Here is a 10862-nt window from a genome sequence, read left to right on the forward strand (position 1 = left end):
GTGAAACCACACCTGGTGTATGGTGTGCAGTTTTGGTCTCCAAATTTGAGGAAGGACATTCTTGCTATTGAGGGAGGTTCACCAGGTTAATTCCCGGGATGGCAGGACTGTCATACGTTGATAGAATGGAGCGGCTGGGCTTGTATACTCTGGAATTTAAAAGGATAAGAGTGGATCTTATTGAAACATATAAGATTATTAAGGGTTTGGACTCGCTAGAGGCAGGAAACCTGTTCCCGATGTTGGGGGAGTCCAGAACCAGGGGTCACAGATTAAGAACAAGGGGCAACCCATTTCGAACGGAGATGAGGAAAAACCTTTTCACACAGAGAGTTGTGAGTCTGTGGAATTCTCTGCCTCAGAAGGTGATGGAAGCTGGTTCTCTGGATACTTTAGGGAGAGAGTTAGATAGAGTCAGGATATATGGCGAGAAGGCAGGAACTGAGTACTGATTGTGGATGATCAGCCATGATCACATTGAATGGCGGTGCTGGCTCAAAGGGCCGAATGGCCTACTCCTAGACCGAATCGCACTGCCCTGGGCTGGTTTGTCTCCTACCTCAAATATAGGTGTTTCACTATAAACATAGGCAATTCTTTCTCCTCCCCAGCTAGCCTTTGCTGCGGGGCTCCACAAGGCTCCATCCTAGGCCCCATTCTCTTCTCCCTGTATATGCTCCCCTTAGGCCAATTCATTCAAAGGCACGGCATTTCCTTCCACTGCTATGCAGATGATACACAGCTCTATCTCCCCCTGAAACCCAACAACCGATCAAATCTACTCAGCCTTATGCACTGCCTTGTGGATATAAAATGTTGGATGGCCCAGAACTTCCTCCAACTAAACGAGAGCAAGTCTGAGGTCATCCTACTCGGCCCCTCGGACTCCATCCTAATGATAGCAGGCAGCCTTGGACGCCTTACCCCATTACTCAAACATCACATCAAAAACATTGGCGTGATATTTGATTCCACATTGAAATTTGACAAACAAGGCAATGCCGTGGTAAAAGCTAGCTTCTTCCAGCTTCGGACGATAGCTAAAATAAAACCATTCCTCCAATTTGACAACCTCGAAAAGATCATCCACTCACTTATCTCCTCCCCCCTCGATTACTGCAACTCCCTTTACACTGGCATCAGCCAATCATCCCTGTCCCACCTGCAATTGGTCCTGATGGCACCCGAAAAAGGGACCACATCACCCCGAATCTGGCCTCTCTCCACTGGCTCCCAGTGCGGTTCAGAATCAATAGTCCGCCCTGTCCCGCCTGCATTTGGGCCCTTGCGTCGCGGCGATCAAGTTCCGGCATCGGTTGGTGGGGGGGGTGATCTCAGCGCCCCCGCGCCGGCGATCTGACCCCGGGTCGGGGCTGGTGGAAACCTTCTGTGTCGTTTGGAGCTCCCGACATCGGTCTCTACCCGAGACGGCGTGCTCCTCGATGGTGAAATCCGTAGGCCGCGGTTGGAGCGTCGATCCCAGGCAAGGGATCGGCTCTGATGGTAAGTCCACGTCCCCGCAGTGGGGCTCAAAGTCAGTCCCGAGCAAGGCCGCCAGCTTCATGACGTTAGGCCGCAAAGCAACCGGAGATACGATCCGGAAAACAATCTCATCTCCGGCAAGGTAAGAGATTGAAAAAAAAGTTTCCCCCGACTCACCGGCCAACCCCCCACACAAAACAAACCAGAGAACATAAACTCATACTTTTAATACACACTAAAAATAACAATAAAAAGACAAAAAGACAGACAAACTATTGCCGAAGCTGCCATACTAAGCCTCTTTGTAGTCTGATCGGGAAGGGTTGTGGTTGGAGCAGGGCGGTTCTTGTATTGGAAATTTGCTGATTGTTGAGATACAGGGGCAGACTCAGTTGTCAAAATTGGAGTCAGGGTAGTGGAAAGTAGTTGTGCGTTTGGGTTGATCAGTGGATTGGGTGTTGAGTAGGTAAGTCAAGTTAAGTGTTGTTATCTTGTAATGTAGGAGGATTGGGACTTATGGTAGGAATGAGATGATCTTTGGTATTTCAATTGACTTTCATTTAAAAGTCTTCAGCTTCATTGGTGCCATAACTGGGCTGTTAATATTAAATCGTTAGCGGTGTTTTGTAATATCTGTAAAGCTGATGCTTATCGAGTCCAAAGCCAGATTTTAGTAGAAAATGCTTTTACTTGTTCAGCCATGATCATATTGAATGGCGGTGCAGGCTCGAAGGGCGAATGGCCTACTCCTGCACCTATTTTCCATGTTTCTATGTAATTTAGTTTTCTGCATGGCTTAATTATCCCGAGGAAAAAAACAAAGTCCCATTTTATCCTGCTGCATTTTCCTACTATCTTATGTCTCCCTCACCCCAAATGCAACTATTATCTATCTTCTATCTATATCTTTACTATTGCTAAAACTATTATCTTGCCCTTTGTATTTTTTTAAAACTTGCACAAAATTTTTTCACCACCTTACTCACCATTCTCCTCTGCTCCAAGCACATTTTCCACCAATCAGTTTTATTCTGATTGGTGGAATATTACAAATGTTATGAAGGTTTAAAAATCGTGAGATCAGCAGATTGGTCTTCTTGCCTGTCAGTCACCATGAAGGTAACACCCCTTCTGGCACCCACTCTCAATCACCGGGGCGAGGAGAATAAAAATCCCTGCGAATAAAAGTCCAGAGTCCGTGAGTGACAGAGCCCAGCCCCCAGTTGGCGAGCCGCCCAACCCGTGAGGTGCCCAGCCTCCCGGCCAAAGAGCTGCTCAGCCACCCGGCCTGAGAGCCGCCCAGCTGCCCGACACGAGAGCCGCCCAGCCCGAGAGTCGCCCAGCCCGAGAGCCGCCCAGCCTAAGATCCGCCCAGCCGCACGGCCCGGCCCGGCCCGGCCCAAGAGCTGCCCTGCCACCCAGCCCGAGACCTGCCCAGCCGCCCAGCACAAGAGCCCCCCACACAACACCCCCACATCCCCTCCCCCTCACAACCCCTCCCCCCACAACCACTCCCCCCCACAACCCCTCCCCCCCAAACCCCTCCCCCAAACCCCTCCCCCCTACAACCCCTCCCCTTACAACCCCTCCCTCCCACAACACCTCTCCCCACAACCCCTCCCCGCACAACCCCACCCCCCACAACCCCTCCCCCCACAACCCCCCCCCACAACCCCTCCCCGCACAACCCCACCCCCCCCACAACCCCTCCCCCCACAACCCCCCCCCCCACAACCCCACCCCTCCACAACCCCTCCCCACCCCCACAACCCCTCCCCACCCCCACAACTCCCCCCACAACACATTCCCACCCCACACCCCCCCAACCCCATTCACCCCTCCCCCCACACCACCCTCTCCCCCACCTACACTCCCCCGCCCACAGACACCCCCTCCCTTCCTCCCATCCCACCCCACGCCCCCCCACCTTGCCACAGACCCCCCCCATCTCTCCCCTCCTCCCCTCCTCCCCTCCTCCCCTCCTCCCCTCCTCTCCACCCCTCCCCTCCTCCCCTCCCACACATGAAGAGAAGGGAGAGGGAGTGCTGGGGAATGAGGGGAAATGAGCTGTGTCTGCACAGTTAGGGGCTATGGGTGAGTGGTGGAATATTGCATTGGGGGAACGGGTGAGTGGTGGAATATTGCATTGGGGAATGGGTTGTGTTGGGGGACCAGGCTTCCCATGTGAATGGGACCCAATGGGTCCCACTTAGTCTAATAAGGTTATAAAACTGTTTGCACCTATTAGATTTTTTTAATCATGGGTAAAACTCAACAATCATTGTCCCAGTCATCATTATGCACATAGCCATAGATTTCTAGTTTGCATCAATGCATTGTCTAAGATCACCACTGTAAATTGATTCAATTTGTAAACTGCACTCTACAAGGAGGGGCAGTGGACTAAGAGAAGGCAGGATAGAAAGAACAAGGTGAGTTGAAAATTATGTAACTAATCCAAATAAAACCAATAAATTAAATGAAAACATGGAAGAATCGACATATATGCTACCCATTAATAATATGAGCATAGACAAATAAAACTTTGACTGACATCAGTCTTCATTGATATTGGTTCAATTGTAAACCAGTTGTATGCCATTATGGACCAAATTTAAGATGTTTAATTCTGTTGAATTTGGAAATGCATTTAATTTGATGAAGGCAAAGGCTTTAGTGATGTATACTGGCTGGGGCTGTTCAGTTGTTGGTTCCGATACAGTTCAGACCCTTTTTTGCCTTTGCAGTGACGCAGTATTTGAGATTACCTCAGGTTTATAGTAAATCCAATGTAAACTAAAAGGTAAATGTTTGCAAGATCCATTTCCATTAGTAACTCATACAAGAGGAGCAAAGATTGTTTAATGGTCAATTTGTAACCCTCTCAGCCTAAAGGCAATTAATATTAATGAAATATAATGAAAATCAGAAGCACAACAATCAACCACAGACCCTTGCATTCTTTAAGTTACATTAAGTTGATTTGAGTATAGGAGCAGGGAGGTTCTACTGCAGTTGTACAGGGTCTTGGTGAGACCACACCTGGAGTATTGCGTACAGTTTTGGTCTCCTAATCTGAGGAAGGACATTCTTGCCATAGAGGGAGTACAGAGAAGGTTCACCAGACTGATTCCTGGGATGTCAGGACTTTCATATGGAGAAAGACTGGATAGACTCGGTTTGTACTCGCTAGAATTTAGAAGATTGAGGGGGGATCTTATAGAAACTTACAAAATTCTTAAGGGGTTGGACAGGCTAGATGCAGGAAGATTGTTCCCGATGTTGGGGAAGTCCAGAACAAGGGATCACAGTTTAAGGATAAGGGGGAAATCTTTTAGGACCGAGATGAGGAAAACATTTTTCACACAGAGAGTGGTGAATCTCTGCCACAGAAGGTAGTTGAGGCCAGTTCATTGGCTGTATTTAAGAGGGAATTAGATGTGGCCCTTGTGGCTAAAGGGGTCAGGGGGTATGGAGAGAAGGCAGGTACAGGATACTGAGTTGGATGATCAGCCATGATCATATTGAATGGCGGTGCAGGCTCGAAGGGCCGAATGGCCTACTCCTGCACCTATTTTCTATGTTTCCATGTTTCTCTTTACAATGAGATTCTTTTGGAAACAGAAAGTTATACAAGATATATATTTAAGAATAAAATGCAAAAATTACATTGTATTGATGATTAATTATCTGACTAAGGAGAGCTGGATGTATGTCATCATCATATGCTGGAAATGTCCTGGTTTCTGTAGTGATAAAAGCAGATAAAGCGCATCTGAATTATTATACCCTTGAAAATTTTTGGTATCGTTTGATATTTTCTTTGCCAATCTGGCCTAACGTTACCCATTCCTTCTCTCATCACATTCCTGCTGCTTGTCAAGCTGAGTTACTCCAGCATTTTGTGTCTATCTTCGGTTTAAACAAGCACCTGCAGTTCCTTATAAGATTATTAAGGGTTTGGACACGCTAGAGGCAAGAAACATGTTCCCGATGTTGGGTCAGTCCAGAACCAGGGGCCAGAGTTTATGAATAAGAGGATAAGCTATTTAGAACGGAGACGAGGAAACACTTCTTCACACATAAAGTTGTGAGTCTGTGGAATTCTCTGCCTCAGAGGGCAGTGGAGGCCCGTTCTCTGGATACTTTCAAGAGAGAGCTAGATAGAGCTCTGAAAGTAGCTTACTGCAAGTTGTCCATGCATTATGTAAAGCGAAGCACAATTTGAACTCTACATTTAATGCAGTCAAATCCAAAATGTTAAATTAATTTATGAACATTTTTTATACCATTAAGGCAATATGTTTCATTAATTGTAATCAACGTAAGGTTTGCTGTACCAAAAATCTCCAGACTCAAGGGCCGAATGGCCTACTCCTGCACCTATTGTCTATCCCCTTCCTGAATTAGCTGCAGTCAGATTAGATGTATCCAATATTATCCACCTTGGCTGAATCAATGATCCTCAAGAGCATGCTAAACTAAAGAGGCAATACCCACATGATCCCTATCACTGCCTATCCATCTGCCTGGCTCCAATATTTGCCCCAGACCCCTCATTCCAGGTTGCCAGTTCTCATGACATCCAGGGAACTGCAGATGCTGATTTACAAACAAAGATGCAAAGTGGTGGAGTCAATCAGCGGGTCAGACAGCATCTATGGAGAACATGGATAGGTGATGCTTCGGGTCGAGAACTTTCTTCAGACTCTCAGGTCAGGACTCTTCTTCAGATTGCTGTCAACATCACCTATCCATGTTCTCTAGAGATGCTGCCCAACCCACTGAGTGATTCCAGTACTTTGTGTCTTTGCCAGTTAGACTTTAGAGATATAGCATGGAAACAGGCACTTTGGCCCACCGAGGCCGTGCCGACCAGCGATCATCCCATACACTATTACTATCTTACACACGAGGAACGATTTATAATTTACAGAAGCCAATTAAGATACTTGATTAGTAGGGGTGTCAGAGGTTATGGGAGAAGGCAAGAGAATGGGGTTAGGAGGGAGAGATAGATCAGCCATGATTGAATGATGGAGTAGACTTGATGGGTCGAATGGCCTAATTCTACGCCTATCACATATGACCTTATGATTAACCACAAATCTGTACGTCTTTGGAGTGCGAGAGGAAACTGGGGCACCTGGCAGAAACCCATGCAGTCACAGGGAGAACATGCAAACTTTGTGCAGACAGCACCCACGGTGAGGATCGAACCCGGGTCTCTGGCACTGTAAGGCAGCAACTCTAAACTGTGCCAATGTGCTCATGCTTATTAAACCATACCCACACCACTTACACTCACCCCCACAAATACACCTCTTTTCTTGGACAGAACAGTACCCCCTCATCCTATAGGTGATCGTAAATTCCCTGTTGAAGTAAAATTAATGTTTTTATCACTTTTTGAAATTTAAAGGCCAGGTTGCCTTGCACCTGTTCTGCACCAACGGGTTTTTTGTCTCTCCCTAGATGTCCCCACTCGCACTTAACCTTTGACCCGCAGCAGCCATTCCGTGTGACAGAGCAATTGATACGTAGTAACCAAACTCTGTCCGCAAAAGCTCCTGAATGTTTTCCGACATCTCCTGCTGTCAATCGATCATTGCAATTTCTATGTATCTCTGATCAGATCAGATGCATAGGGAAAGAATTAAAAAAAACATAAATAATTTTTTTAAATATTTTTCAGTGAAGAATTAAAAACAAATACATTTAATTGATAACACATGCAATTGATGTTGATTAACTAGTACATTGTTAACCTAGTACCCAGGCTAAATACATCAGTTGTGGGTGGTGTGAAATGAAACAGCGAGATATGAAATGTATCTTGTCCCCCGGTTCTGATTATGAAACTAATGTTGGACAGAGGCAGAGTGAGGAGGTCAGGTGCACCATCACCTGATCTCTAGTATATTTTTTCATTCCACATGGCAATGCACAGGTGCAGAAGTCCAGAAATTGCCTGCAGCTGACTAGTTATTCCCTGCAGAATCATCTGTTTGGCTTCAGTGTAATCTGACCCATAAGAAATTGGCAACAACCTGAAATATGCTTGTACACACCTGAATATTAACCGTTTAGTTTAGTTTAGTTTAAAGATACAGCGTGGAAACAGGCCCTTCGGCCCACCGATCCCCGCATACTAGCACAATCCTACGTACTAGGGACAACTTATAATTTTTACCAAAGCCAATTAACCTACAAACCTGTAGATCATTGGAAGCGGGAGGAAACTGGAGTTTCATGGGGAGAACGTACAAACTCCGTACAGACAGCATCCCTAGCCATGATTGAACCCGGATCTCTGGCATTATAAGGCAGCATCTTAACCGCTGCACCAAAGTGTTAAACAGTATCAGTTCAGGTTTTCTTGATTCTGTTGGTATTTGAAGTTTCATCACTGGAAAGACTATTTTCATAAAGCATGGCCTTCATAAAGTTTCTCTTTATTCTTCTGCATTCATACAAAAGGCCATGCTACATCAAGAGATGATCAGCTTGTTTGCATAAAAACATGAACTACTTCAAGAGATGCCATTAATGTTTGAGGCGATTGTTTAAATTTCAGCCATAAAAATAAACAGATAGACTTAAATAAACAAAGGAAAGCTCAATGGAGTTAGCTCCCAAAAATGATGTGAAGATTCTATATTTCTAACAGTGCAAAAATTCCCTTATGCAGCTGTCACATATTTCCAGAGGACTTGAAGTGCCACAGTGAAAATACACTAAACATATTCAAGCATTGAATTAAAAATCAAGGCCAAGACCAGCTTCACCAGCAATACATGTAAATAATTGATTACTTAACTAGAATAAAATGGATGTGTCTTTGACTCACTTTGACAGCAAAGCATTAAAAAATGTAAATGTATTTCAATGCTGCAACCTTGTTTTAGCACAATGAATATGCAGACAAGTTTGACATTGGTTTGCATGCAGCTGTTTAGGGAGAGCACCAAAGAACAAAATAATTTATTGCTCTAGCCACAAAACCATAATGTGAAAATGTATTTATGTTGGTTCACTCGGAAGTCCTAAATTCTTTATCAGCAAAGTCTTAATTAATTAATCTTGGTAGAGGGAATTAAAATATTGTATATATAGTGTTGCAGGTTAAGTGTATATGCAATGTGTAGGAAGGAATTGCAGATGCTAGTTTACACCAAATATAGACAGAAAATGCTGCAGTAACTCAGCGGGACAGGCAGCATCTTCAGAAGAAGCATCTCGACCCAAAACGACACCCACTCCTTCTATCCAGAGATGCTGCCTGTCCTGCTGAGTTACTGCAGCATGTTGTGTCTATGTTAAGTATGCAATGCTTGAAGAAGATTTGGTCAGTATAATAAGTCTTGTAACCTTTGTAATAATGACAGACCAGGATGAGTCAATTCTACAAAAAATTAAGGTGCTCCATTTGCCATCATCAAATTTGTCTACTTTTAATTAATTCAGTAAAATGATAATAACCATTGAAGGACACAAAGTGCTGGAGTAGCACAGCAGATGAGGCATCACTGGGGAACATGGATAGGTGACGTTCAGGTCAAGACTCTTCTTCAGACTGACTGAAGGCTCTAGCTTTAATCTAGTTTAGAAATCAATCAATCTGAAGAAGGGTCCCGCCCAAAACGTCACCTATCCAAGTTGTCCCAAGATACTGCCTGCCCCGCTGAGCTACTCCAAAGCACTTTGTGCCCTTTTATGCAAACCCAGCATCTGCAGTTCCTTTTTCTGCAGAATAACCAAGGAGTTATGTCTATAGATAAATTAGGACACATTAATAAATAAGAATATATTAAAAATGCCTACTGAAACAACATAGAAAGGATTGTACCCTGTGTTCTAATACTAAACCGCAGCTGGTTTGCTGACAATCTTTATACTTGTTTTCTTATTGCTTCTGTGGGCAAATTTATCCGCAATTTTATTTGGGAACTAATACAGCAGTATTCTATAATTTATGCTGCCTTAAATTTGTGCTGCATTAAACCAGTCCCCATAGCTGAATATATTATGCAAATGAGCTACTGTAAATAACAAAAATGTCTTTACTTCCACGTCTATATTATGAATAATTTTCTCCCTGTTTCATATGCATCGTCAGTTAATGTTCCTGAATAGACAGAACAAAAATAAACATATTGATTTACTACAATGATATTTCTATGCATTTGTTTTGAATTCCCATGAAATCTGCAATTCTATAAACAATGCTATTTTTAAAGCTTAACGGCAATTTAACAAACACATTTGCCTTGTAAAGTTTAATTAATTACGTCTATTAAGGCCAAATTAAATATTTTAATTTGAGGCATATTGAACAATTTGATGATTATTCATATTTTTGAACAAAATACAATTGTTCCCTTTTAATTATGCAATTCCTGGGTTTTGGTATTCGATTTGCTATTGGGTATGGGATGATTTAAACTGTGGATAATACCGTTAAACAGGCAGCATTAAATTGGTTCCGTAAAATACGTCCTGATTGATTTTGTTTTCCATGAACTTCAATTGAAAATAAATATCAGGTGGGTGGTTTAAATAGCTGAGGTGAATATTACCTGATGCCTATTTTACAACAATGGCTGCAAAAGTACTTCATTGAAAAGGACATGAAAATTGCAGCATTCATATATTTATTATAGTGACATTACTTTCTAAAGCTAAAATGATTTTCTTTTGTAAGTACTGAATAACCAGTAAAATAACATTCCAATTATCCAGCACCTGTGGTACTTTGATCGTGCTGGATTGGCTGATTTTCCAGACTTTTTACTCCTATTAATATCCTAACACACTTTTAATTTACATTATTTTTTTAGATGTCATATGTAGGTTTTCCTGTGAAGCCGATAAGCTTAGGAAACAGAGCCTCAGTGAGTTTTAAGGTAAACACGGTCATGGAAGTTTAAAGGAAACATGGGAGATGGATTTCCAGTGGGTTTCGTGGAAGTGAGGGAATCGAGGCCCTGGTGAGTTTAGTTTAGTTTAGTTTTTAAATGCGGCATGGAAACAAACCACCGAGGCCCACCGAGTCCATGCTGGCCATCAATCGCCCATTCAGTCTAGTTCTATGTCATCCCGCTTTCTCCCATTCCCAACACATTAGGGGCAATTTACAAAAGCCAATTAATCTACAAACCCACAAGTATTTGGGATGTGGGAGAAAATCTGTGCAATCACGCAGTCACAGGGAGAGCATGCTAACTCCACGGACAGCACTCCTGGCCTCTGGCACTGTGAGGCAGCGTTTCTCTACCAGCTGCATCACTGTGCTGTTCAAAGGGAAAGTAGAAATAGGGTATCGTTGCATTTAAAGGGAGTGCAGGAACCAGCACCAAGATGCTGTAACGTTGGGATTT

This window comes from Amblyraja radiata, chromosome 1 (genome assembly GCF_010909765.2).
Source record: "Amblyraja radiata isolate CabotCenter1 chromosome 1, sAmbRad1.1.pri, whole genome shotgun sequence".
Taxonomy (NCBI): domain Eukaryota; kingdom Metazoa; phylum Chordata; class Chondrichthyes; order Rajiformes; family Rajidae; genus Amblyraja; species Amblyraja radiata.